Here is a 27,162-nt window from a genome sequence, read left to right on the forward strand (position 1 = left end):
ATTGGCTGTCAAGTTTCAAGATCTGAATTTTGGAGGGGATACATCTGAACCATAGCTCTTTTCATCGACACTTTCTCCCAGAGAAAGAGAGCAGAAGATGTCCATGTCACAACTATGTAGGAAAGTGAGAATTTCCCAAATGGCAAAGTGTCTCCTCTGTTAGAATTTCCCTTAGGCACATCAGGTCTTGGGTCAGAGAGATTCATAAAAGACCTCTTGGCCGGGCGCGGTGGCTCACGCCTGTAATTCCAGCACTTTGGGAGGCCGAGGTGGGTGGATCACGAGGTCAGGAGATCGAGACCATCCTGGCTAACACGGTGAAACCCGGTCTCTACTAAAAATACAAAAAATTAGCTGGGCGTGGTGGCGAGCGCCTGTAATCCCAGCCACTGGGAGGCTGAGGCAGGAGAATGGCATGAACCCAGGAGGCGGAGCTTGCAGTGAGCCCAGATCGCACCACTGCACTCCTGCCTGGGCAACAGGGTGAGACTCCGTCTCAAAAATAAAAATAAAAATAAAAATAAAAATAAAAGACCTCTTGAAGATCTCTTCTAGGCTAACGAGTCTGAGACTTGAGGAATAAGATGTATTTCTATGCCAGGTTTCAAGTTTCTTTCTTCTAACAACTAAAGCTGGATGTTTTTCCATGGACTGTTGACACCAGGGAAGAAAAAGAGGATATTGGCCAGGATAAATGTAGTGGGAGAGGAGCTATTCCTTTTTAAGTAGTGGATATCAATTTTCTAAATACAATCCAGGAACATATTATACTTCCTTCTGCAAGTCCTTGTAAAGGCAGCAGCTCAGTGCACTCTTATTCCTGGACTTGTTCTGTTCCGATCTGCTCCCTGTATCTGCTCTCTGTGTCTCTTTCTGTCCCTCTGTCTGTCTCTCTCCATCTTTCCAACCAACACTTGAAAGTGGTATCTTCCTGTTAATAAAGCAAATATCTGCAGTTTCACCTGACAAGTCAATCAATGCCATTGATGAGGTGGTTACTGCAAATGAATTCCTGTTTTACTTGTGAAATAACCTTGAAATAAAAGAGAATATGGGGATCCTGGCCCGGGGGAATTTAGCCCATAGAGGTTTCCTGGAGGTAACAGTGAAGCCCATCCTCCCACATCCCCAGGAACCTGGAAATAATGGAAATGAAGCTGCTTCTGAGGGTTCAGTTAGGTCCATCCATGTATCCCACATGGATGTCATCTACCACCTGTAGCTATGGACCAGAAGGTGTTTTGCAAATATATGAAGCAAAATACTCCATCCGTGTGACCTGGAAATAATGTCAGGGATATTGGCTGAAATGTGATTGTAATTTAGTAATATAAAACCTAATTAATTGCTCTGAGTGCAATTTGAAGATTCTATGGAAGGTGCTGGCCAGCCAGGGCACTCCTGAAAGGCAAGTTAAAGCAGAAGCTGGTGGTGCCCATTCAGACTCTGGCTGCCCACCAGGGCCATTTGGTTCTCCAACAGGACCAGCACTATTCTTGCTAGTCCATCCCATCACGACCTGCTGATGTTGAACCATGGCTTGTTCTGCAGACTTCCCAAGCCTTGATTACATGTTCATCATGCAATGTTCCAGTGACAGCTTGGCGTCCCCAGTGCATCAGCCTACACTGATTATACTGAACTAAGCACTCCAGGGTCCTGTGGCAGTTGTGTTTCGTTGTTACTTTTGGCACTCAAGATACAGAGTTTCTGGCTTATCCATCAGCCTTGTGAGCTTGGTTAATACAAATCTTCACCCAATGATAGATCTGCTATCAAAGTACTGACCCAGTCTAGTTTCAGAGCACGCACCCTTTACGTGTGGGTTAATCAAGAACAGTGTCATCTGTGGAGCCTCTTGGAAGCAGTAAATGGCCCACTCCTTTTAAAATTGCAGGCGTGCTGCCTTTTCCATGCAAACTTTACTCAAGAACAGGCAGCAATGACATTGACACATAGGAACGACTTCACAATTTATTAAGCAATATATAGACAAACCCAAGAAAATACTGTAAAAAAGATACTATAGGGACAACTAAGACCCAAGGAGCTGCCGAACAGAGAACTAGCATCATTCACCGCCCACTTTTTAAAGTAGCCTTTTAAAAGCTGCATTTAGACTGAGGAGAAAATTTAAAAAGGAATAAATCTTCTGTTTAGGAAGATGTTAGTACTAGCTAATATCAGTAGAGTGCTTTTTATGCACTAACTACTGTATCAAGCTCTTTAAAATAAGCATTACCATAATTGATCCCCAGAACTGCCCTTTTTAGCAGATTAAACACTATTTTACCTGTTTGGCAAATGAGGATATTGAGCTGTGAGTTCCCTCAACTCGTAATTAGGAGTGCCAGGATTCGAACCTATGCACATAGCTATTATAATTTATTGGAATAGGCTTTTGCAGGTGACACAACATAGAAGTCTTTTGTCTCTGATTTCTCCATCAAGGCACCGATCTCAAGCCCAGAATGGTGTAGTAAGTTTCAAGGTCCCATCATATGCTATAGGATGACTGAGGGGAGAAGTTCTGTTGCCTGTAGTTTTGAAGGAATGAAGGGACTTGGATAGCAGAGATAGAGGCTAAGAAAGTGTTGCAATGCCTCTTACCACGTTGGAGGTAGTAGGAGAAGCAGAATAGATGGATGAGATAGGTTGCAAGGGAACAGTGGGGCTAGGCAGGGGGTGCTGAGCTTACTCACGTTTGCATTTCTACAGTCAGCTCCCTGCTATATGCCCAAGACAGAGATGCAGTAACAAAAATTGAAGGAATGGGTAAATCCAGTCATACTCTATTGTTTGTTTTAGAAGTCTCAGTTCATAGCTTCAGAATGACTTCTATGAGTGTGTGCCCTGAATTTCTGAATCTGGAGCTCCATGCATTGAATGGGCACTGTAATGAAGAAGAAAGGGCAGGGCCATGGCAGGCCTGATTGGTCAGGGTTTAACCAAATGCAGTGGACAGCCTCTGAGAGTCTAGTCAGAAGCATTTTCTGTGACTTAAATCTGCATTTGTTCCTGTTTTCCAGGAATATGTAAATTTTGGAGCCCACAATCGCAAGGTCCAGAGAATGGAGCCCAGAATTTATCTTATCTGGAGAGAGGAGACTAAGGAGCTATTATGAAGTAGATAGATCCCATCCCACTGAAACTCAGTCACCTCTTCTCCATCAACTCTTAGAACCTGGAAGGACTGTCCTATCATTTCTCTTGATCAGCGTTTCTCCTGCCTGGAAGAGTGTAGACCCATAGAGTACCTCACGTTAGCTCCCTCCTACACATTGTAAGAATGTTATATAAGACAAGTTCTAGTGTCCTGATGGCTTATGAACCGCACTTTTAAAATTTCTTTAATTTGGAGACGTGTCAGTGAATTTTTTCATTTTGTTTCTGGCCTCCAAGTAGTTCCCTGGAAAAGTATTTTTCCTGTTGTATTGTTATTCAACTTAAAAAAGCTTTTTACTATAGTATCTTGGAAATTTTATGTAAATTAAATTTATGTAAATGGACAGATTTTCATTAATTCACATTCATATTTACTCTCTCAAAAACTATTACAAACAAGCTTTGCTTTTATAAGAGCTCTACTGTCTTTTCCTTTGATAGATTGTGCTTGCTTGCATGCCCAGTAGTCCTATTCTTAAGCTATGTCCTGCCTACTTTCCTGGTATGAAAATTAGAATTCTCCCTGGATCCTTTCTTATGAATGGAGGCTACATGGGCACTCTGCCAGTTCTAGAGCATGAGTGACTTTGTAATCAGAGGTTACACATTTTGGGCAGCCTTGCCACAATTTCACCCTTGAATTCCTTTAGGACTCCCAGGTGGATGCCATATGGTTCTGGTGCTTTCTTTACACTTCATTTGTCAGTCAGGTTCCCATGCCCTCACTGCAGTTTCAACCCTGACCTCGCTCGTGTCCATCAAGGAGGGCAAGTTGGGAAGGATTTTCATTCTTGAGGACACCACTTGTACCAAGAGTATCATCAACTGGTTCCACTGATTTGGCCCCATTGGAACAAAATAACCTTTGGGATTGACCTTGGCATTGGCATGTCTCAGGTTTATTTTTGGTCTGATTATTTTCCTGGTTGTTGTTCCATTTTTATGAGCCATTTCTTTCTCCAGGTTCTCTTTGAAATCTCTATCTGGTCATGCAGGGATGCTTGCTTTCTTGAGGGTCTGCTATTTCAGGCCCTGGCCTCACCCCATCTATCCTGGAATCCTAATACTATATTTAAAAATAATAGACTGTAACTTTATAAACTTTTCCTTTTGATCTCCCACTTTTGATATCGCACTTTCTTTCTCTGAAATTTGGCATTTGGGTTTGGGGTGCAGCTTGAGGCAGGAGCAGGACACGCTGTAGAGAGGGAGTGTGGTGCGTTCTTACCAAGAGGCCCTTTGGCAATGCAGATGCGGAGCTGAGCATGCTGTCTGAGTCAGGGCAAACTCCGTTCCTGAGGCTTGTGCTCTGAGTCAGGATCTGCACCAAGGACGGCCCAAGGTTGCCAGCCTTGTGAGTGTACCCCTGTGTCTGCAGTGTGGCCTATGTACAGGCTTCCTTCCACATCTCATCTCGCATACTGGCCTGACATGCTGCAGGACAGAATCTCTGCAGGACAGACTAAGAGAATGGGCTGAAGTGGCAGCAGGAGAAACTAATTTTACTGGAGAATTTCCAAGGAGCCCAACTGGGGAGCTCAAGGAGAAGGTGGACCCTCTTTGGAGATATTTAGAATATCTATCTGTGTGAGCAGGAGACACAAACCCAAGGGAAGCAAGGAAAGCTGGGGTTGGGGGGTAGGAAGGGAGTTCCTGAAGCTTCTAGGCTGAAGCTTCTGCTGATCAGGATCGTTTCTCCACTCCAGCAGCAAGTGCCTGACCAGAGTTAAGCTAATTGTTAAATTAGAATGGCTGGGGAAGCAAATTGCTTCATGATGGGGTTTCTCTGACTGTGTCCAAGGCTGATGTCATCTGGCCTTTTGCTGTGTTGAGGGTGTGGTGTGGGGTGGTGGGCAGGCCTGACACACGTGTTAATGAACCTTCATCCGCTGTAGCAAGCCCTTGCTCCTCTGAGAAGCCCGCGTCTTCCATTGAGGAAAAATCACTCCCAACTCATCTTTGCTTCTGTTTAATGTCTCCAGTTCCTGAGTCTTGCAATGATGATATTTTAGATCGTTTTCTGTAGAGGTTGTGAACTCAGATCCCTATAGGGGCCAGATCATTAGCATAAAAGATCATAATGGCCCATGTATAGATGATGAGTGGCAGCAATCAGGGACAGTAGGGGTGGTGGGGACTGTGACAAACTGGAGGGTGGTGTCCCAGCAGCTACTCAGCCCCAGCTGATTGATGCCATGTAGGAATGTGGGCTCCATGTTGCCAGACCTTCCTGCTTCAAGAACAGCAGCAAATATGCACTTTCTTTGTGAAATGGCCTGATTTTTAAATGTTGAAGCTAATTAAAAGACATTGTGTTGGTCAAAGTCCATTTACAAGATGAGTTTGTCCTGTGTGCCCCTAGTTTTGCCACTTCTGATTCTGGTTCAAACTCCTCGGATTACAGATTAGGAAACTGAGATCCAGAGAAGTTAAGCTTCTGGTCCAAGGTTACAGGGAGTCAGTGAAGGAGTCAGAATCACTACCTGTGGCCTCTCACTCCTGTCTGCTGCTATTCCACTTCTTGGTGCTGGTTTGGACCAGACATTGTCTGTGCTGGGTCAGTCTGGCTCTCAGAGGAGAGTAGACCTGGGTGGACATGGTCGTGTGATGCCTCATGTCACATTATTGCCCCTCTGCTTTTGTGGGTTGCTGGGCTCAGATGCCCCAAATGGGTGGGAAGGCTCAGGGAATTCAGGAAGCTTTTGCAGGTAGCAGCAATGCGTAGGGAGAGGAAGAGAGTGGGGAGGATTTAGGCTGCCCCCTGGTTTGGAGCTCCTGAGGACTTAAGGCTCCAGTACTCCCACCCATTAATTTCTACTCTTTCCCATGGCATGCACATAGGCAGAGCCACTTCCAAATCCTCATCCTTCCAGTCATTCAGGTGCATAGCTTGGGATCATCCTTGATTGTCCCCGCTCTTCCTCAGGAGTTCCTCAGCTCTGAATCCCCTTGCCAGTCCTACCGCCACTCTCCAGTTCAGAAGTTTAATGATACAACATTGGGACTATTGCAATAGGCTTCAAACCTGACTCCCAATCTATTCTCCCCATTACTGTCTGATATGTCTTCCCAAGCACAGTCTTTGAACCGTGGCATGCTCCTGCTCCAAGTAGCTCCCACTGGATAAAGTAGCAACTCCTAAACTTGGCATCCCAGGTTCCAAAGCACTGCAGCATTGCTGCCATGGTCATAAGGCTGGCCTGGGTGTGCATCCTAGCTCTGCCACTTATCAAATGTGACATAATGGGCAATTTTCTTGACTTCTGTCAACCCGTTTGCTTCTTTGTGATAGGGGATTTTTACATAGAATTGTTTCAAAGAATAAATGAGATCATGAATGTAAAGCAATTAGCCTGGAATATACCGACTACTCAAAGGTATTATTCAGGGACCTCTAGGCTCTGACCCTAGTATTACCTGTCCCATAGGCTTAGCTCCAGTGTGAACTACTTGGTGATCTCTGTGGCTTTGCTCCTGTTTTCCCATCCTCTAATATTTATCTTTTTGTGGTGCTCCATTATATATTTTGTGCCATAGGTATTTGTGTACTTGTCTTGACTTCCTTACTCAACTGTATGTTGTTTGAGGGCAGGACCTGGGTTTGACTCATTCTGTACTATACCTAGCATAAGAGACACAAAGTGTTTGTGGAATGGATATTTTTTACCTCAGTGAAACAGCTGCCTAGACTTGGGTTCCACATTAATTAGTTAATTGATAATGTGTTTATTTATAATAGCCTCATGGATATTTATTGGGTCCTACTGTGTTTAGGGGCTCAGTGATAAAAGCATCAGGTACAGTCTAGGCCCTGCAGTGTACTAGGGAAACAGGCTGGTAGAGTTACTAGGGAAACACCATAAAGATGGTGACAGGGCAGGTGCAGGGCTGTGGTTGGGGTGGTACAGGGCTGTGACGGGAGACACTGAGGAGGATATGGGAGCACATAGCAGAGACAACAAACATAGTCCTAACATCCCCAGGGCTTGCTGGAAGAAGAGGTCTTTCACCTGAGACTAGAAAGATGAGTAGAACCTTGACTCAGGTACATAGTAAAATTGCTTTAAGTCTCAGTTTTAAAAATCTTGTTTTATTTGCATTCACTCGCAAGCACTTACAGAAATACTTCCTTAGTACTAGGTTTTCTGAAGTGATCTCTCACTCTCAACCAAGGCAGTTGTTAACATTCGAAGGTTTCTAGGGACTGGGACAAGGGTTGTTGATTGTATTCAAATTTTAAGGAACACCAAGCCAACAGCTGTGGCTGGAGATGGAAAGTTTTCTCTTTTAAGAACTGGGTGGAAGATTATTCTCTTCTCTTTGGGAAAAGCTAATCATATATTTTCATGCTGTCAGGGTGGGGCCTATTCTGTTTTTGTTTGTTGCTTGCTTGTTTTGTGGCTTCAGCTGTGTGGATACAGAGCAGGAAGGCTAGGAGCAGGAAGAGGCTGGGGCGTTTTCTGACCCTGCAGATAGTTCTTCTTGGGTCGGGAAGAAAGACTGTGGGAGCAAACATGATCTGCAGCTGCAGAGGAAGCCGAGGGGATTTTTGCATCAAGGACAGTCTTGGGGATGAGGAACTGTATATAAGTCAGGAAACTTGACACCAGAGAGAGGCGGCCACAGAAGATAAGGGGTCATCTCTGTAGACCCTGTACAAAAGAAATGTACAAGAGGAAAGCGAATGGATTAAGAATCATTGTGATGGAATAATCAGAAAGATTATGAATGATACTTACATGTTTCTTTAAAAGGGATTACTTTTTGGCTTAGTGCTTGCACTCTGTTCGCTTGTTATTTTATTTTTATTTTTTATTTATTTATTTTTAATTTTTTATTATACTTTAAGTTCTAGGGTACATGTGCACAAATGTGCAGGTTTGTTACATATGTATACATGTGCCATGTTGGTGTGCTGCACCCATTAACTCGTCATTTACATTAGGTATATCTCCTAATGCTATCCCTCCCCACTCCCCCCACCCCACGACAGGCCCTGGTGTGTGACGTTCCCCTTCCTGTGTCCAAATGTTCTCATTGTTCAGTTCCCACCTATGAGTGAGAACATGCGATGTTTGGTTTTCTGTTCTTGCAATAGTTTGCTGAGAATTATGATTTCCAGCTGTATCCATGTCCCTACAAAGGACATGAACACATCCTTTTTTTCCTTTTTTATGGCTGCATAGTATTCCATTGTATATATGTGCCACATTTTCTTAATCCAGTCTGTCATTGATGGACATTTGGGTTAGTTCCAAGTCTTTGCTATTGTGAATAGTGCTGCAATAAACATACATGTGCATGTGTCTTTATAGCAGCATGATTTATAATCCTTTGGTTATATACCCAGAAATGGGATAACTGGGTCAAATGGTCTTTCTAGTTCTAGATCCTTGAGGAATCGCCACACTGTCTTCCACAATGGTTGAACTAGTTTACAGTCCCACCAACAGTGTAAAAGTGTTCCTATTTCTCCACATCCTCTCCAGCACCTGTTGTTTCCTGACTTTTTAATGATCACCATTGTAACTGGTATGAAATGGTATCTCATTGTGGTTTTGATTTGCATTTCTCTGATGGCGAGTGATGATGAGCATTTTTTCATGTGTCTGTTGGCTGCATAAATGTCTTCTTTGAGAAGTGTCTGTTCATTTTATGAGGCCAACATCATCCTGATATTAAAGCCTGGCAGAGACACAACAAAAAAGAGAATTTTAGACCAATATCCCTGATGAACATCGATGCAAAAATCCTCAATAAAATACTGGCAAACCGAATCCAGCAGCACATCAAAAAGCTTATCCACCATGATCAAGTGGTCTTCATCCCTAGGATGCAAGGCTGGTTCAACATATGCATATCAATAAATGTAATCCAGCATATAAACAGAACCAAAGACAAAACCACATGATTATCTCAACAGATGCAGAAAAGGCCTTTGACAAAATTCAACAGCCCTTCATGCTAAAAACTCTCAATAAATTCGGTATTGATGGAACATATCTCAAAATAATAAGAGCTATTTATGACACACCCACAGCCAATATCATACTGAATGGGCAAAAACTGGAAGCATTCCCTTTGAAAACTGGCACAAGACAGGGATGCCCTCTCTCACCACTCCTATTCAACATAGTGTTGGAAGTTCTGGCCAGGGCAATCAGGCAGGAGAAAGAAATAAAGGGTATTCAGTTAAGAAAAGAGGAAGTCAAATTGTCCCTGTTTGCAGATGACATGGTTGTATATTTAGAAAACCCCATCGTCTCAGCCCAAAATCTCCTTAAGCTGATAAGCAACTTCAGCAAAGTCTCAAGATGCAAAATCAATGTGCAAAAATCACAAGCATTCTTATGCACCAATAACAGACAAACAGAGAGCCAAATTATGAGTGAACTCCCATTCATAATTGCTTCAAATAGAATAAAATACCTAGGAATCCAACTTACAAGGGATGTCAAGGACCTCTTCAAAGAGAACTACAAACCACTGCTCAATGAAATAAAAGAGGACACAAACAAATGGAAGAACATTCCATGCTCATGGATAGGAAGAATAAATATCATGAAAATGGCCATACTGCCCAAGGTAATTTGTAGATTCAATGCCATCACCATTAAGCTACCAATGACTTTCTTCACAGAATTGGGAAAAACTACTTTAAAGTTCATATGGAACCAAAAAAGAGCCCACATTGCCAAGACAATCCTAAGCCAAAAGAACAAAGCTGGAGGCATCATGCTACCTGACTTCAAACGATATTACAAGACTACAGTAACCAAAACAGCATGGTACTGGTACCAAAACAGAGATATAAACCAATGGAACAGAACAGAGCCCTCAGAAATAATACCACACTTCTACAACCATCTGATCTTTGACAACCCTGACAAAAACAACAAATGGGGAAAGGATTCCCTATTTTATAAATGGTGCTGGGAAAACTGGCTAGCCATATGTAGAGCTGAAACTGGATCCCTTCCTTACACCTTATATGAAAATTAATTCAAGATGGATTAGAGACTTAAATGTTAGACCTAAAACCATAAAAACCCTAGAAGAAAACCTAGGCAGTACCATTCAGGACATAGGCATGGGCAAGGACTTCATGTCTAAAACACCAAAAGCAATGGCAACAAAGCCAAAATTGACAAATGGGATCTAATTAAACTAAAGAGCTTCTGCACAGCAAAAGAAACTACCATCAGAGTGAACAGGCAACCTACAGAATGGGAGAAAATTTTTGCAATCTACTTATCTGACAAAGGGCTAATATTCAGAACCTACAAAGAACTCAAACAAATTTACAAGAAAAAAACAAACAACCCCATCAAAAAGTGGGCAAAGGATATTATTTCATTTTTAAAAGTATTAAACTATGCTAACTTCTTTTTAACCACACATAACATTTAGGACCCAGAGCCGAAGGCATCTAGCCACCTGGTGGAAGAGTATACCACCTGTGGGATTTGGAATCGATGAGAATATATACTAATTGAAAATTGATTCTGCAGTCAAAATATGAAATCATAGAACATTAGAATTGTTGGAAATATTAAAGATTACATAGTTTTTCTTCTAATAAAACCCAACATCTTTTTATATACAGTATTTTAGTTGAATACCTCCAATGACAGAGAGCTCATGATCTGGCCTGACAGGCTATTTTGTCATTCATTCTTGTTAGTTAGAATGCTTTTTCTTTTTATTTATTTATTTTTTGACGAAGTTTCGCTCTTGTTCCAGGCTGGAGTGCAATGGCATGATCTCGGCTCACTGCAACCTCTACCTCCCTGGTTCAAACAATTCTCCTGCTTCAGCCTCCCGAGTAGTTGGGATTACAGGCATGCACCACCATGCCTGGGTAATTTTGTATTTTTAGTTTAGACAGGGTTCTCCATGTTGGTCAGGCTGGTGTCGAACTCCCGACCTCAGGTGATCTACCTGCTTTGAACTCTTAAAGTGCTGGTATTACAGGTGTGAGCCACCGCGCCCAGCCTATTTATTTTTTAATAGAAAATATCACTTGTATTTATTTGTCTTCATGTTTACCTCTGGAGAAACTCATAAGTTTAGTGATTCATCTACATAATAAGCCTTCAAATATTTGAAGGAATGTGTTTGTTTCCCCCATAATCTTTTTGTCTTCTGGTTAAACAGTTGTAGTTCCATATTTATTATTCTGATGTCATGCTTTTTCAGAATCCCCATAGCATTTCTTTCCTCTAGTTGCATTCTATCTTGCCAATGTTCCTGCTGCCAGAATTGGATCCAGCCCGGTGTTCCAGACATGATCAGCTTAGTGAACTCTAGTACTTGCAGGCTATCTGAACACCAAACTTCTAACACATTCTGTATAGTATGAGTTAGCTTTCTGTAGCATTTCCACAGTGCTGACTCCTCTTAGGTTTGTGGTAACTGAAAGCCCAAGAATTTGTATCCTTTCCCGCATTGTAAAACTTTTTTTTTTTTTAAGCTGAAAGCAAGGCAAAAAGAAAGCTTAATTACACAAGTTGAACACAAATACATTCTGAATTTCAGAGGTTACTCGTAAAGCCAAAGCCCTTTTGAAATCCATATCAATTCAGTTTCTCTTTGGAGGTAGATCCTGGTATGAGTTATTAGGGGTCCTTCCAGACCTTTCTGTGCATTTACGTAGATAGATAGATATCAGCAGAAATGTGTAAATTGTGTATGTGTGTTTGTGGTTAACATATCATTTTTCAAGTTTTCTCCTTGCAACATGTCCTGGAAATCTTCTGCATAATATATTTCACAGTGTAGATATTCTGTAGTTTTCTTAGCAATTCTTCGATTATTTCTGGTTTTTAAAATCATCATAAGCAGCGTCTCCTTGTACGCATGTACAAGTGCTCCTCTAGGGTAGATACAAAAAACTGGGTGAGTGATACATACATGTTTATTTTAAAATGTAGATCTCAGACATGAAATTTGCCCTTGTTAATTTTGACCTAGTGTTCGAATCTGCCCAGATAATTTTACATCTTGATTTTGGTCATCTGTTGTAATATTAAGCCCTCTATACCAGTTTTGCATCATCTGCCCATAGTATAAGCATATCTTTGATCTCCTGATCTAAGGAAATGATTGTTTTAAAAGTCAAACACGACAATCAAGGGACGAGCTCTGTGACCATTACCAGAGACCTGCATTCCACCTAAAGCTCACTGTATTCTCCTAACAAACACTTTGGTCCATACAGCAATTCTACCCAACTATACACTCATCCCATTCATTTTTCACCATCTTATACGCAAGAATTTCATGGAGGACATTTGTAAAAGGCTTCGCAGAAATCCAGACTCACCTTCTATGACATTCTCCTATCTACTGTAGTGGGACTGTCATGGAGGGAAATGAGAACACCACACATTGCTCCTGGGCAAGTGCTATTTTTATTTATTTATTTATTTATTTATTTATTTATTTATTTATTTATTTATTTTTTGAGGTGGAGTCTAGCTCTGTTACCTAGGCTGGAGTGCAGTGGTGCGATCTCGGCTCACTGCAAGCTCCGCCTCCCGGGATCACGCCATTCTCCTGCCTCAGCCTCCCGAGTAGCTGGGACTGCAGGCACCCGCCACTATGCCTGGCTAATTTTTTTGTATTTTGAGTAGAGACAGGGTTTCACCGTGTTAGCCAGGATAGTGTCGATCTCCTGACCACCCATCTCAGCCTCCCAAAGAGCTGGGATTACAGGCGTGAGCCATCTCACCTGGCCACATGTGTTATTTAAATAGATCCTAGTAACACTTGAATGAGCAATGTGTTTATGTACCTCCATGCTAGAGTGTATTCAGTCTCAAAGATATCAAGAAAAAATCATCTGTCCCCTCCCAGTTGCCTGTCTTACCTATATGTTCTCAGTCTAGTTGCTCTCCCAGGGAAACTGTCTGATGGCTGAGACATAGCTGCTTTAATGACAAGCTCACGGGTTATATTTCCAATGTTATTCAGGCTAATTTGTCCCACCCCATCATAACATAACAGAGGTAAAGGGTCTGGGCACAGTGGCTCATGACTGTAATCCCAGCTCTTTGGGAGGCCAAAGCAGGCAGATTGCTTGAACCCAGGAGTTCAAGACCAGGCTAGGCAACATAGGGAGACTATGTCTCTACTAAAAATACAAAATCAGCTGGATATGGTGGCAAACACCTGTAGTCCAGCTACTCAGGAGGCCGAGGTGGTAGGATCCCTTGAGCCTGAAAGTGAGCCAAGATCAAGCCACTGCACACCATTTGGGCAACAGAGTGAGACCCTGTCTTCTCTTTCCAGATCTACTAAGAGAAGACCCACTCCACCTCTCAGAATGCCCTACTCCCTGCAGAGGGACCTGCTCAAGTGTTGACTGATAGACTTTAAGATAAGCTTTCTCCTTAACAAAACACTGGGCTCTTGAAGTCTTGGTGAGTGAAGGGACAGAGGGTGGGGCTGATTTTCTGAGACAATGCACTCTCTTGTATTGAAGCAAGACAGGCCCATTTCAAGGTCTGCTTCCACCACTGCAGGGAAAATACCAGAAACCTGGCAAGGCTAGAGGCACCATCAGTTTTTCAACCTTTAACAAAATTTCAACTGTTAACAAAATTGAGGAGTGAATAGTCTTTAGTGTTTTCTGTTGATAGATAAATTCTCAGCTGCCACCAGTATTCTGACAAAATAATAGGAATTAACTAAGAGGTCATATAGCACAGTGGTCTAGGCATGGGAACTCAGCTGAGTTCAAACAGTTTGAACTGAGTTCAAATCCCAGCTCTGTTACCCCCAGCACCTTGCATTGGACAAGGTACATAACTTCTCTGTTAGGCGGACAGTACAGTCATAGTTGGGAGGATTCAATGCGTGAAAAGTGTAAGAGGCCTAAGATAGTGTCTAGCACGTAGTGTTCGACAGATGTCAGCTAATCTTTAAACACAATTTAAAAATATTTAGAAGATGTCTTGCAGTTTGATTTGGGGCTCTCTCTGGAATCCCTTCCCACCTCTCCTGGTCTCTCTCCTCTCCGTGTGCAGCCCTCCTTGGATCATTTCTTCTGCTGCTGCTCTGGATCTGAATTGTTCCCTCTGGGATGGTTTCCATGGGAAGGGAAGCTGGAGTGGCTAGGATCTCTAGGGTCTTTACCACTCAGGGACCAGCAGGGAAAACATACTGCAGGCACTCAGGGCATGGCCTGGTGAGGCAGCTCTTGGGGGCACTCACCGTGGAAGGGCTCTGGCAGGGCTGTTCTGTAGCATCAGTGACACCTGGCAACTGCATTCGCCAACCCGGCTCCTGATTCCGAAGATCAAGAGGCCCTCTGGGCAAAGGGCCTGTTCAGTGTGGACTTGATCACAGGCTGCTGGCCACCAGGGAAGATAGAAGTCGCCGACTTGGCTGTGACATTCACCCCAGCCTTAGATTGAGGGCAGGACCCTCTCACTCTGTGGTCACCCTTTATTTTCTCATCTCTTATTTAAAAAGAAGAAGAAAAACAGAATCTCTGGACAACAGCTAAGGCAGGCATCCAGAAGTAGGAATACTTTTCTGTAAGTATATAATGTAATCATTCAATCAATCAGTCACTCAACCAATAAAAGGGGAAGGAGAAAGGCTAACCCTGCTGGGGACTGTGATAGAGCAGCTGGGTCTAGACAGATAGGCCCTGGTGGTGGGCCTGCCCAGTGACCTTGACTCTGACTCCATGATCCCTTAACACAGAGGTAGTTCCTTTCCCTCTCCTTCCCAGGAATGGAAGCACCCTCCACCCCCACTCATTGATAATGCTCTCAGATCAGAACTTTTTGTGTTAAAAACCCAACAAGTGTTCTCCTATATGAGTGGCCCTTTCTCTTCTCCCTTCAGGTGGGGAGGGCTCAGGTTTTTTTGTGTCCATGAACCTGGTCAGTCTCCCGCTGGTGCACAGAGGCTCAGGCCCTCTGCTCAGGGGAGGGGCTGTACCCTGCCTGGCTGCAGTGCAGTGCATTTGCAGCAGATTGTCCCTCCAACCCCATAAGGCTGCCACCTGCTGGCATTTCTGAGCTTTGACCGGCCAAGAAGGTTCTGCTCAGGCTAAGGGAAGGGGTGGAGGCAGGTCTGTGAGCCAGAGATGACTAGTGATGGTTATAACAATTGCATTTCATACAGCACCCTCCAGCTTTCATGACACCCACACACAGTTCTTTCTTGATATCCACAGCATGCCAGAGAGGTATAGAGTACTGCCATGCCCAATTTAAAGATAAAGAAAGGGGGCTTTCTGGGGTGGGACCCTCAGGGTCTCTGACAACAGTGCTCCCACTCATGCCCCTGGATGTGGCCGTCTCACTAGCACTCAGACCCAATAACAGATGTGCCAAGCTCTGTGACAGATTCTTTACATGAGCCATCTCATTTAATCTCAGAACAGCTCTGTGAGATTAGAGTCAGCACTGTTTTTATAAGGTAAGAAAAATGAGGCTTATAAAGATAAAGTAGTCCAGGCACAGTGGTTCACGCCTATAATCCCAGCACTTTGGGAGGCTGAAGTGGGAGGATTGCTTGAGCTCACAAGTTTGACACCAGCCTAGGCAACATAGCAAGAGCTCACCTCTATTAAAAAATCATCATACTAAAGGTCAAGGTTAAGTAATTTGCCTAAACTCACAGAGCTTGCTAGTGGAGGCAGGGGTTAGGAACTGTGACCCTATGACGTTTGCACCCCACCCCACTCTGCTTATCAGTACAAATCTGGTCTGGGACATGTGTGTGTCCATGCGCATATGTAGATATCAGTCATACACATGATGCACACATATACTGGTCTAGCTGGTGGGCACCTGCACCTGGAGGTCCATGTTTGGGAATATGTGCACATATGAGTTACACCCACCTGGACAGGCATCTGAGCATGCGTTCTTGTGCATTATGCTGGTGTGTGTGGGTCTCCACCTCACTCTACAAGGCCTCCCTCCCAGTGGACAAGCACTGGAAGCCCATGGCCTGGCCCAGGATTCTCACGGGCTCTGGGGTGCTGCTCACCCTGGGGCGCTGGCACCCATTTGAAGCAAGGAGAAACTCATCGTTGCTATCCTCCAGCCCTCCTCTTGCCTGCTGGGCTCCTCTCCTTTGTCCTTCTCCCCAGTGCCCTCGTGCTGTCCCAGGCAGTGCTGGTGCAGGTACCTTCCTGGTTGCCTTAGCTCTTTCACTCCTCTCTCCTCCCTGGCCATGCATCCCATAGCCTCCCAGCCACCCTCCTCAATGCTCAGGCTCTCAGAGGGCACAGACTCAAGGGCAGGGAGTCTCAAGTTTGGAGAATTTTGAGTTGAGGGTGTTCCTTTGCTCAACAAACTGTGGTTAGAAACCTCATGGGTGCCAGGCCCTGGGAAGACTAAGAGGTCCTCAGCGTGCCCCGAGTTCTCAACACTCAAAAAGGCTTATGGGCTTTGGGTGAGCTTGTAGAATAACCATGTGAAGTCACCCTGCTTCTGCCAGGCTGCTGGCCAGGGTCAGGCCACTCTTTTCCGATTTTTAAGCGCAGCCTTGTGGGTGCTTGGGTTGACGTGGAGCAGGAAGATGAGATGTCCGAGGGCTGTGTCTGCCTGGCAGTCCTTTCAGCATCTCCTCAGCAGAGTTTCTCCTGTCACCAGTAGAACACAGCCCAGATGTAAACATCAGGAGCAGACGCTGCCCAGATGGCTGCTTTACCCCAGCTGGACTCCTCTGAGGCTTTGGCAGTGGCCAGCCCTGTGCCCCAAGCTGGAGGAAGCCGACTCTCCCCACGGGGGAAGCAGGTAAGGGCTTCTGTCACTTCCCATGACCTGTGCTCAAGCTGGGGAGCACAGACTCAGATAAGCCTCTCAAGGGCTCCTGCCCAGTCCAGCCCCAGGCCTTGCCCTGTGGCACCCAGCAGGCTACGGGGTCAGAGGAAGGTGGAGGACTTGGGATACCAAGGCTGACCCATTAAGTGGAACATCCGGTGGTGGGGTGATCTGGTGGTAACCATTCCTACAGCCATACACTGAAATCTCTGCTGGGCCTTAAAGACAAACCGTGGGTTCATTTGCAGCCTACAAAGTTCATAGTGGCCTCCTGCGTGGGACCCACACATCAGATCACCTAAGCTGCTGGAACAGGGTCTTGGGGCCATCTTCGACAACTGCACACACCCCGTTACAAAATCAGGGCTGGGGCTGAAGATGAGGCCGCATCCCAGGAGCTGCCACAGAGCATACAGGGCTGTCATCCTACATACTGAAACTTTCACAGACAAACAGAATCCTTTCGCCTCTGCTAACGAAGCCCTGAATAAGAGTCCCACTCTGGTTACAAAGCCTTGGATCCTGTCCCACCCTGAATCGTCTACCTCTTGGATGGGTTTTATATGGAAAAATCAGTTTAAAGAACTAATTTCCTGACAAGTATCAAGTGTTTCAAGTATTCCAGCTGGAATTTTGAGCTGAGTTTTTGTCATTTCCCTTTTGGTTCCGTAGACAAGAGCTAGGAAGGAAAGAGAGGCAGAAACTACCCACCCATACCTGCCTCACAACCCTAGCAGGGACAGGAGGATCTGCCCAGCCCTCTGCCCCTGCACACCAGACCCCCTGGCTTCCTCCCAGCCATCCAGTCGTTCCCCTCGAAAGGCACCCTGCCCTGGGTCTAGGTCGCTGAAGGAGCGAGGTCTTCCAGCTGGGATAGTCTAAATTTTATGACTGTCCCCAGCTGGCCCCAGACAGTCTACCTGTGGACCTCCTGGTGCACGCCTCCTCTCTGGCCTGGCAAACTTCCCACAGCCCTTTGCTTGGCTCTGTCCCCACCCCACCCTTTCTTGCTCGGCCTACTCAACAGCTAAGCCTTATCATATTTGCCAAGACTCAGCCCTCCTTTTCCATCAAAATCCCAAAACAAGCTCATCTCCTCTAGGATGTCTGGCTTGAGTAACATAAGTATTATCTCAAAGTGCTTCTCCTTCTATACAGACAAGATCATCAGCAGGTATTTTTACACATCACCGGTTTCCATTCTTTGTACTGACCTAGGGAGTAAGCATGTACCTTCTCCCCATTTTGGAGGCAGAGTGGCCTTCCTGGTAATAACTAGTTCCTGGTAATAACTAGTTCAAGCATAAGGCAAAGGCAGTTGATGCGTTCTGAGTGGACTGCTAATAACAGTAGGATGACCAGCAGCCCAGAAGCATCCCATCAGCTGACTGCAACAGGCATGTCATTGAGCTCAGCTGAGATTAGCTTTGCCTAAATCAGCAGAACTTTATAGGAGACCCAAAGACTCCTAAGAAATAATAAAACTGCTTTTTAAAAAGTAGCTATTTTTAATAGTTATTAAGTATTGTGTGGCTTCCAAGGGTAGGTCTTAAAAGACACTGCAAGCTCCGACCTGGGCTCCCTCTTCGATCACTAGCTCTGGGGAAGCCAGCTGCCATGCCGTAAAGACACTCAAGCAGCCCCACAGAGAGGTCCACAAGGCAACGAGCTGAGTCCTCCCACCAACAGCCAGTAAGGAGCTAAGCCTCCTGCCACAGTCACGGGAGTGAGCCTTGGATGCGGGTCCTCCAGTGTCAGTCAAGCCTCCGAGACTGCAGCCCCTGCCAACATCCTGACTGAAACTGCAAAATCATCCAGCCAAGCTGCTTCCAAATTCCCAGCTGGGAGATGATAAACGTCTCAAGCTGCTAAGTTTCAGGGTAATTTGTTACACGGCAATAGATAACAAATGCGTTCCCTCTCTCCCCCTGCTTTTCCAACTTTAATCCATTCCTCCTTCCTTCATACTCACCATAGGCCACATAATGGGGGAACAAGGATGCGACAAGACAGGATTCTGGGGAACTGAGCTCAAAAGGGAAGGTTCTAATGAACACTTGCTCTACTGAAGTGGAAGAAGCAAAAGCTTGTGAGCAGCACCGAGCCTGCACTTACTTTACCTGGAAGTTGTATGCCATGAACCATGTTGTTGTGAACATAAAAACCAAATGTGGAGGCCCTTTCTCCTCTGCAAGGAAATAGTACACCTGATATTACTTAAACAAGCAAGTGATAAGCCTCACCTGACATGCTGAAAAATGACATGTTGGGGATTTTACTGTAAGAAACAAAATACACATTGGCAGAAATGTGGCATTTGGTAAAAAGTGGCTTGAATTCTTTCCATCTGCTACACTGATTTTCTCACACATCACCAAAATCAGAAAGCAAACCCAGCTCCGAGCGGATGAAATATGGAAACAAGTGTGAAGAAAGCAGGCCTAAGGAGCTCAGTGACTCAGAGATTAGCCACTGGCATCTCACTGCTGGGACCCTGGGCATTATATGGTGTAATGCCAGTAGCAGGGAATAAAGCTCAGAATATTCACTGTCCTCAAAGGATTTAATTAGGAATAAGTGAGATTGTGAATATAAACTTGTTGGTATGCTAAAAAGCATCTTATAAGAGGTTATGATGCTCCTGTTTTGAAGTTATAAATTTTTTTTGCCAATTTTGTCTACTTAAAGTTAGTAAATTAAGTCACTGGTATCATGTGAATTTAAAAATTTTCACATATTTTTGTGTCTGACTTTATGCCAAGAGTCCAAATAAAGAGTATTTAGTTAGTAATCTGGATAGCATAGCAGATATACATATCATTAGATTATAGACAAAATAGCTATACTTCTGAGAGAGTTGTAAAATTGCTGTTTACCATTATGGAAACTGAGATGAAGAAAGTCTTTGTAAATTGTACCTTGTAACCTCAGCAATCTAGTAGCTAAGTTATCAAATACTGAAGTTATGTAGAATGTTAAAACAACAGTCCTATTTAGAAATCTAAGCACAAATGGTTTGGAGTCCTCATCCAAATAAGTAGCCATCATTGTCTCTCTATACATGTATTTATGTATACATGTACTGGTAAGACAGAAAGAGCTACAACTATGTATTAAATGAGATAATATGTTTTGTAAAAATATGAATACATACACTTATGTACTGTACATATATATAATTACATATACATATGTATTACATATATATGAATACATATATAGGTATATTGTATATACATACACATATACTTACACATCTTCATGAGACCAATGCCAGGTCTCTATCCCAGAACAATTATGTTGGAATATATAGGATGACTGTGGCACTCATGCATAGTAAAATCTCCCCGGGTCATCTTAATCAGGGCTGAGAACCACTGCTACACCTCTGCAACTGAAAGTCCTCTGAGTAGCTCATATTCTGTATGCACTTAAGTTACACTGGCTCATATGTGTCTATTCAGACTAGAATGACAATACTAATGGCAATATGAAAAGTCTTCATCTGATAAACTAATTCACTGAACTTTTCATTGCCTCCTAGGAAGGTACAACAGATATCAGTTACCTTCTGGTTTCCATTGTGGTGGGTGGAGGCACAGTATACTTTATGATGCCAAAAATGGTGTGATGGAGGGCCTTTCCTCTTTTACCTAGTCTCTATATTGCTTTTCATCTTTCTCATAGCCACATACTAGACCTCTCCAAGTCTGGACTGACAATTTTATTTTTAGGTATTTATTTGTAGTTATTGAGACTCTAAGCCCTCATCATCTTCCACGGCTGCTCCAGAAATTCTAACCTTCTTAGTGGTCCTAGAGTCCAAGGGAGCCTTCATGAGTTATGACTCCCCACACCTGTCTCTTCTCTGGGACTGTGTAAGCTTTGGTGGTCTGGAAGATAGTGAGGAGGTCTATGTTGCAGGTGAATTGAGCAGGGGGCAGGAGACAGGAGACACAAAGAGGGAAGAGAGAGACAGTGTTTATTCCCAAGTAAATGCCACAGCATTGACTAGTTAAAATTTCAATTCCCCTTATATTTTAGAAGATTTAGAACTACTAATAAATGCTAATTCCCATGGAGTTCTCACATTAATGGAAAACTCAAAATGAAATACTGATTGGATATATGCTAACATGTTGGTGGTCATCACGCAGATTTCAAACTAAAAAGTACTGTTTTGATTTCAAATTACTGACCAGTTTCTCACCTTTTATACTTAGAATAAAATGTGTCAAAGGCAAACGGTATCCAAACAAATGTTTTGTAGAATCTAAGAAAGGACATTTCTGAGGACATTGAGCCCTTATAGGAACATATGCATATTCAGCCCTCAAAACTAAAATCAAGCTATCTGTGAAAAACTTTTGTGATGTGCCACTTTATATTACTGAATGCAACTTGTGTTGTCATTACAAATGATCCAGATACATGTTTTGTAGAATCCAGAAAATAATATTTCAGAGGTTTGAGGCCTGTATGTAAATATGAATATGCAGTTTTAAAAATTATAAACAAGCTGTGTGTGAATATGGTTTGTGTTGTGCTGTTTTCTATCACTGAGTGGAATCAATGCTTTGATTGAACAGATTCTAAACATGTGTTCTGTAGAAATCTAAGAAATGACATTTCAGAGCCCATTGAGCTTTTAGAGGAACATACAAATATCCAACCCTAGCAAGTAAAAAGAAGCTATCTGTGAAAGAGCTTTGTGACATGCTGTTTTATATTTGGAGACTGAACCTGGGTTTTCATTAAACAAGTTCCAGTCACTCTTTTTGCAGGATCTAACAAGTGACATTTCTTAGCCTATTGAACCCTTATAGGAACATTTGAATATACAGCCCTAAAAATTAGAAACAAGCTGTTTGTGAAAGTGCTTTGGAATGTGCAGTTTCATAATACAAGATTGATCTTTGGTTTTGATTAAAGAGGTTCCAAACAATTTTTTTAGAATATAAGAAGTGACATTTCTCAACCTATTGTGCCTTTATAGGAACATATGAATGTCCAGCCCTAAAATTTACAAACAAGCTATCTGTGAAAACACTTTGTGATATGCTGTTCTATATTACAGTATAGAACCTACCATTTGATTAGACAGGCTCCAAGTACATTTTTTTTTTTTTTAAAGGCACAAAACCTTTACTCATTAAAAGGGAAGACAACTTTCCAAACAATTTGTCTCTTGCCTTTCCCTTCTTTTTTTGGTAGTTTATTTGCAAGGCAAACAAAAATCTTTCATTATCCTTTACTATTACATAAAAATCTTGTTCAAGACAGTCAAATTTCATCCTTGCATCAGTCTACTATTAATGTCATCCCCAATTTTTAGTAATACCTTATAGATAAATCTATCCAATCTTAACTAGTTTGAACATGAGGTGAGATTCTTGTAAACCTTTTATAACCCTTTACAAATTCTTGTTAAAGAGCAGACCAATGCCTTAAGAAAACCTTGTTGTGCTTTTATTTCAAGGTTCAATTTACAGAAAAATCAAATAATATCCCTTTGAATTTAATCAGTATGTTCACACAGAGCATTTATTTTATAAGATTAATTTTTACAAACCATCCACAACTTGTTCAAACCTTTAGGTTTATCTTATCTAATTTCAAACAAACACCCAGCCTTAATTTATTACAATTATGATTCGTAGACTTTCACCCAATTACGTAAAATTAAATTCACTCTTGGTTGAGGAAGAGAGAGAGGTAGCAGAGGATTAATCCAAATGATCCTGGTGTCCACTACCCTTCAAAGCCAGACCCTGGTGGGGCAAGTCCTGCCAAGTCATCAGGTGCTGATTAAACGCAGAGGACTGGGTGGGAGGCAAATTCCTAAAATGTGGTTCTTTCCCAGAAACATCTTATAATCTAGTTCAGCGCCTTGCAGCTCCAACTCACACCAGAATCACCTGGGAGCTTCTGAAACCATTCTGACCCTGAACTCCACCCTAAATAAATCAAAACTCTTGGTCCACAAACTGAAGAAAAAAGTTTAATCTCCATGGGACATTCTAATGGGCAGCCAGAGAGGAGATCCACTGATCTAGGTTTTTCATACATCACTTAAAAATTTGCAAATTATAAAATATTTCATTAAAGTATGAAAATTTGAATCAGTTTGGGTTTTTTTTTGGGGGGGGGTGGCAAAAGACCTTAAGGAAAAGATAAGATTGTAATTCAATTTCACAAATAATCCACAACTTAGTATAGTCTTTGATGGAAGCAACACGCCTGTCTTAGTCTGTTCAGGCTGCTATAACAAAATACCACAGTCAGTCGGGTGCGGTGGCTCACGCCTGTAATCCCAGCACTTTGGGAGGCTGAGGCAGGTGGATCACGAGGTCAGGAGATCCAGACAATCCTGGCTCACACGGTGAAACCCCGTCTCTACTAAAAACACAAAAAAATTAGCCGGGCGTGGTGGCGGGCGCCTGTAGTCCCAGCTACTCGAGAGGCTGAGGCAAGAGAATGGCGTGATCCCAGGAGGCAGAGCTTGCAGTGAGCCGAGATCGCGCCACTGCACTCCAGCCTGGGTGACAGAGCGAGACTCTGTCTCAAAAAAAAAAAAATTACCACAGTCTGGGTGGCTTATAAACATCAAACATTTATTGCTCAGTCCTAGAGGCTGGGAAGTCCGTGATCAAAGTGCTGGTTGATGTGTGCTTGTGAAGGGTCTGCTTCCTCAGAGCCCACACCCCTTGAAGTCTCACACTGTGGAGAGGATGAGGTGTCTCTCTAGGACCTTTCATAAGGCACTGATCCCATTCATGAGGGCTCCACCCTCATAACCTCACACTTCCCAAAGGTCCCACCTTCTATCAACTTGAGGGTGAAGATTTCATCATATGAATTATGGGGAGACATAGACATCCAGACTGTAGCACTTTCCCACCCCTTATCACCCACAATTCAGAACGGAAACGATGGTCTTTGACTTACTTGATGGACTTCATAGTTCTGCTTGGCCAATCTCAAATACTGTCATGTTTCCAATTATCTTTTGTTATCAGTAAACCAAATTGTTTTTTCTCCTAAAGATTCCCGTTACATTATTAATGATTTCTCCTTGATGTTTTAGGAGAAAATGAGCCTGGTGAAGTGGCTCACACCTGTAATCCCAGCACTTTGGGAGGTAGAAATGGGAGGATCACTGAGTCCAGGAGTTAGAGACCAGCCTGGCAACATAGTGAGACTTTGCCTCTACAAAAAAATAGAAAGAATTAGCCAGGTGTCGTGGTGCACACCTGTAGTCCCAGCTACTTGGAAGGCTGAGGTGGGTGGATTGCTTGAGGCTGGGAGGTCGAGGCTGCAGTGAGCTGTGACCCAGCCTGGGCAAAAGAGTGAGACCCTGTCTCTAAAAAAAAAAAAAGTGTATATATATATATACACACACACACACATATGTAAAAGAAAAACATGTATATAAAAGAAAATTAAGTATGAGACCAAACAAGGTTCAGCTTTGTTTGTTGTGACTTGAACAAGGCTGGTGACCTGTCGGTCTCATGGCAGAAAACACAACCCAGAGAAAAATCAACACTGCAGTTTTGTTGTTTTTTTTTTTAAAAGAAACCTTATAATTTAATTAACAAAATTCACATTGTACAAAAGTACAATGATAACTGTACACTTGTTTCTCTGCAAATGTCACTTGGTAAATTACTATCATCTTTTATAGGCAGGCATAACTGGACACACTTTACAATCTTTCTGATAAATATATCGCCACTTTGCATCCAGCTTGGATAACGCTCTTCAGGACGGCATAGGCTGGAGCCAATTCGGCATCATGTTCAAGGCCTGTGTCATGGTGCTCAAGCTCTTCATCCCGAAATTTCTTTATCACCTGAAGAAGTTCCTCGTGTTTTTCAGGGTCCTCCTCCATCAGCTTCCTGATCTGGTTGTTGTAGTGATGTGCTATGCTCTCTTCCACCACCACGGTGCAGGCCATTGCACCTTCCTTCCCGAGCAAGGCGGTCCCTGCCCCCAGTGCAAACCCCAGCACATTCCAAAAGGGCATCAGAACTGTCAGCCGGACCCTGAACGTAACCATCAACTCACTGAACTTTTTCAAATGGTCCTTTTCTTGATCCCACATTTTCTGAATGACTGGCCCGACGCTTGTCCGACCCAGGACGGCCATCTGCCCGGCATAGATGCGGTTTGCTCCATATTCGCCTGCATGATCCACCCAGATTATTCGATCCACAACTGCCCAATTGATATTGTCTAAGGTCATTCCTGAACTGCGAAATCTGACAATGATCCTTCTTCCATAAGCTGAGAGCCACCGCCGGGCGCCCGTGCGCAGCCGCCACAGGCAGGGAGCCGCCGCCGCGCTGGCGCAACTCATTGCCGGCACAAAAGAGCAACCACTTCGTTGAACGGAGCGGGCCAGTACTCCAAGTACACATTTTTTAGAATTCATGAAGTGACGTTTCTTAGCCTATTGAATAATTAGAAAAACATGCAAATATCCAGCCCTAAAAACTGGAAACAAGCTATCTGTGAAAATGATTTGTGATGTGCTGTTTTATATCACAGAATGGAACCTAGGTTTTGATTCGAGAGGTTCAAAACAATTTTTTTTAGATTAAGAAGTGACATTTCTGATATTATTGAGCCATTAGAGGAACATATGAATAACCATCCTTAAAAACTAGAAAGAAGCCATCTGTGCAAAGACTTAGTGGATGTGCTGATCGTATCACAGAATAGAACCTTGTTTTGATTCAATAGGTTCAAAACACTAATTTTGTAGATTCTAAGAAGTGACTTAGATTCTTTTTGAACTTATTGAGCTCCTGAGCAGCTGGGATTACACGTGCATGCCACCACGCCCAACTAATTTTTGTAGAGTCTACGAAGTGACATTTCTGGGCCCATTGAGGCCTATTAAAAAGAAATGAATATCCAACCCTGAAAACTAAAAATAAGCTATCAAGGAAAACGACTTGCAATGTGTTGTTTCATATCACAGAACGGAACATGTGTTTCAATTCACAGAGTTCCAAACATTCTTTATGTAGAATCTATGAACTGATATTTCTGAGCCCATTGAGGCCTATTAGGAAATAACAAATATCCAGTCTTAAAAACTAAAAACAAGGTATCAGTGAAAGCACTTTTTAATGTGCTGTTTCATTTCACAGAATGGAACCTGTGTTGTGAGTCCCTGGATTCCAAACACTCTTTTTGTAGAATCTATGAAGTGACATTTCTTATCTCATGGAGGCCTATTAAGAAAATATGGGGCAGGGTGCAGTGGCTCATGCCTGTAATCCCAGCACTTTGGGAGATTGATCTGAGGCAGGCAGATCAATTGAGGTCAGGAGTTTCAGACCAGCCTGGCCAACATGGTGAAACCTTGTTTCTACTAAAAATACAAAAATTAGCCAAGTGTGGTGGCAGGCAACTGTAATCCCAGATCCTCAGGAGGCTAAGGAAAGAGAATTGCTTGAACCCAGGAGGCAGAGGTTGCAGTGAGCTGAGATCATACCACTGTACTCCAATCTGGGTGATAGAGCAAAATTCAATCTCAAATTAAATATATATATATATATATCTAGATATATATAGAATATCTAGATATATATATATCTATATCCCTAAAACTAGAAACAAACTGTCTTTCAAAATCCTTTGCGAGGCTGGGCACAGTGGCTCATGCCTGTAATCCCAGCACTTTGGGAGGCCAAGGCAGGTAGATCACCTGAGGTCAGGCGTTCAAGACCACCCTGGCCAACTTGGTGAAACTGGTCTCTACTAAAAAATATATAAAAAATTATAATATATAATATAATATATTAAAAATATATTTTAAAAAATTAGCCAGGCGTGGTAGTGCATGCTTGTAATTCCAGCTACTTGGGAGGCTGAGACAGGAGAATCACTTGAACCAGGGAGGTGGAGGTTTCGGTGAGCCAAGATTGCACCATTGCACTCTAGCCTGGGTGACAAGAGTGAAACTCCATCTCAAAAAAAAAAAAAAAGAAAAAAAAGAAATGAAAAGAAAATCCTCTGTGATGCGCTTTCTATTATAACAGAATGGAACCTGTATTTTGATTCACCAGGTCCCAAACACTCTTTTTGTAGAATGTACAAAGTGACATTTCTGAGCCGATTGAGGCCTATTAGGAACAAATGAATATCCAGCCCTAAAAAGTAGAAACAAGCTATCTGTGAAAATGCTTTG

At 43.0% G+C, this 27,162-nt stretch overlaps 1 protein-coding gene, 1 long non-coding RNA gene and 1 pseudogene across 2 annotated transcripts in view; 2 read left to right on the plus strand and 1 right to left on the minus strand.

Annotated features, from left to right (window-relative positions):
* LOC135969397 (uncharacterized) overlaps positions 1-20,444 on the plus strand; it is a 110,714-nt gene extending 90,270 nt beyond the window's left edge. Inside the window, exons 2-4 of the long non-coding RNA XR_012431614.1 lie at positions 13,459-13,589; positions 16,791-16,931; positions 17,207-20,444. This is a non-coding gene — a long non-coding RNA (uncharacterized lncRNA). The remainder of the gene's footprint in view (positions 1-13,458; positions 13,590-16,790; positions 16,932-17,206) is intronic.
* Positions 1-27,162, plus strand: part of LOC141409474 (uncharacterized) — an 82,620-nt gene that overhangs the window by 26,264 nt on the left and 29,194 nt on the right. The gene's annotated exons all lie outside the window — the stretch shown is intronic.
* LOC102117438 (5-demethoxyubiquinone hydroxylase, mitochondrial pseudogene) lies at positions 24,076-25,369 on the minus strand (annotated as a pseudogene).

This window comes from Macaca fascicularis, chromosome 2 (genome assembly GCF_037993035.2).
Source record: "Macaca fascicularis isolate 582-1 chromosome 2, T2T-MFA8v1.1".
Classification (NCBI taxonomy): domain Eukaryota; kingdom Metazoa; phylum Chordata; class Mammalia; order Primates; family Cercopithecidae; genus Macaca; species Macaca fascicularis.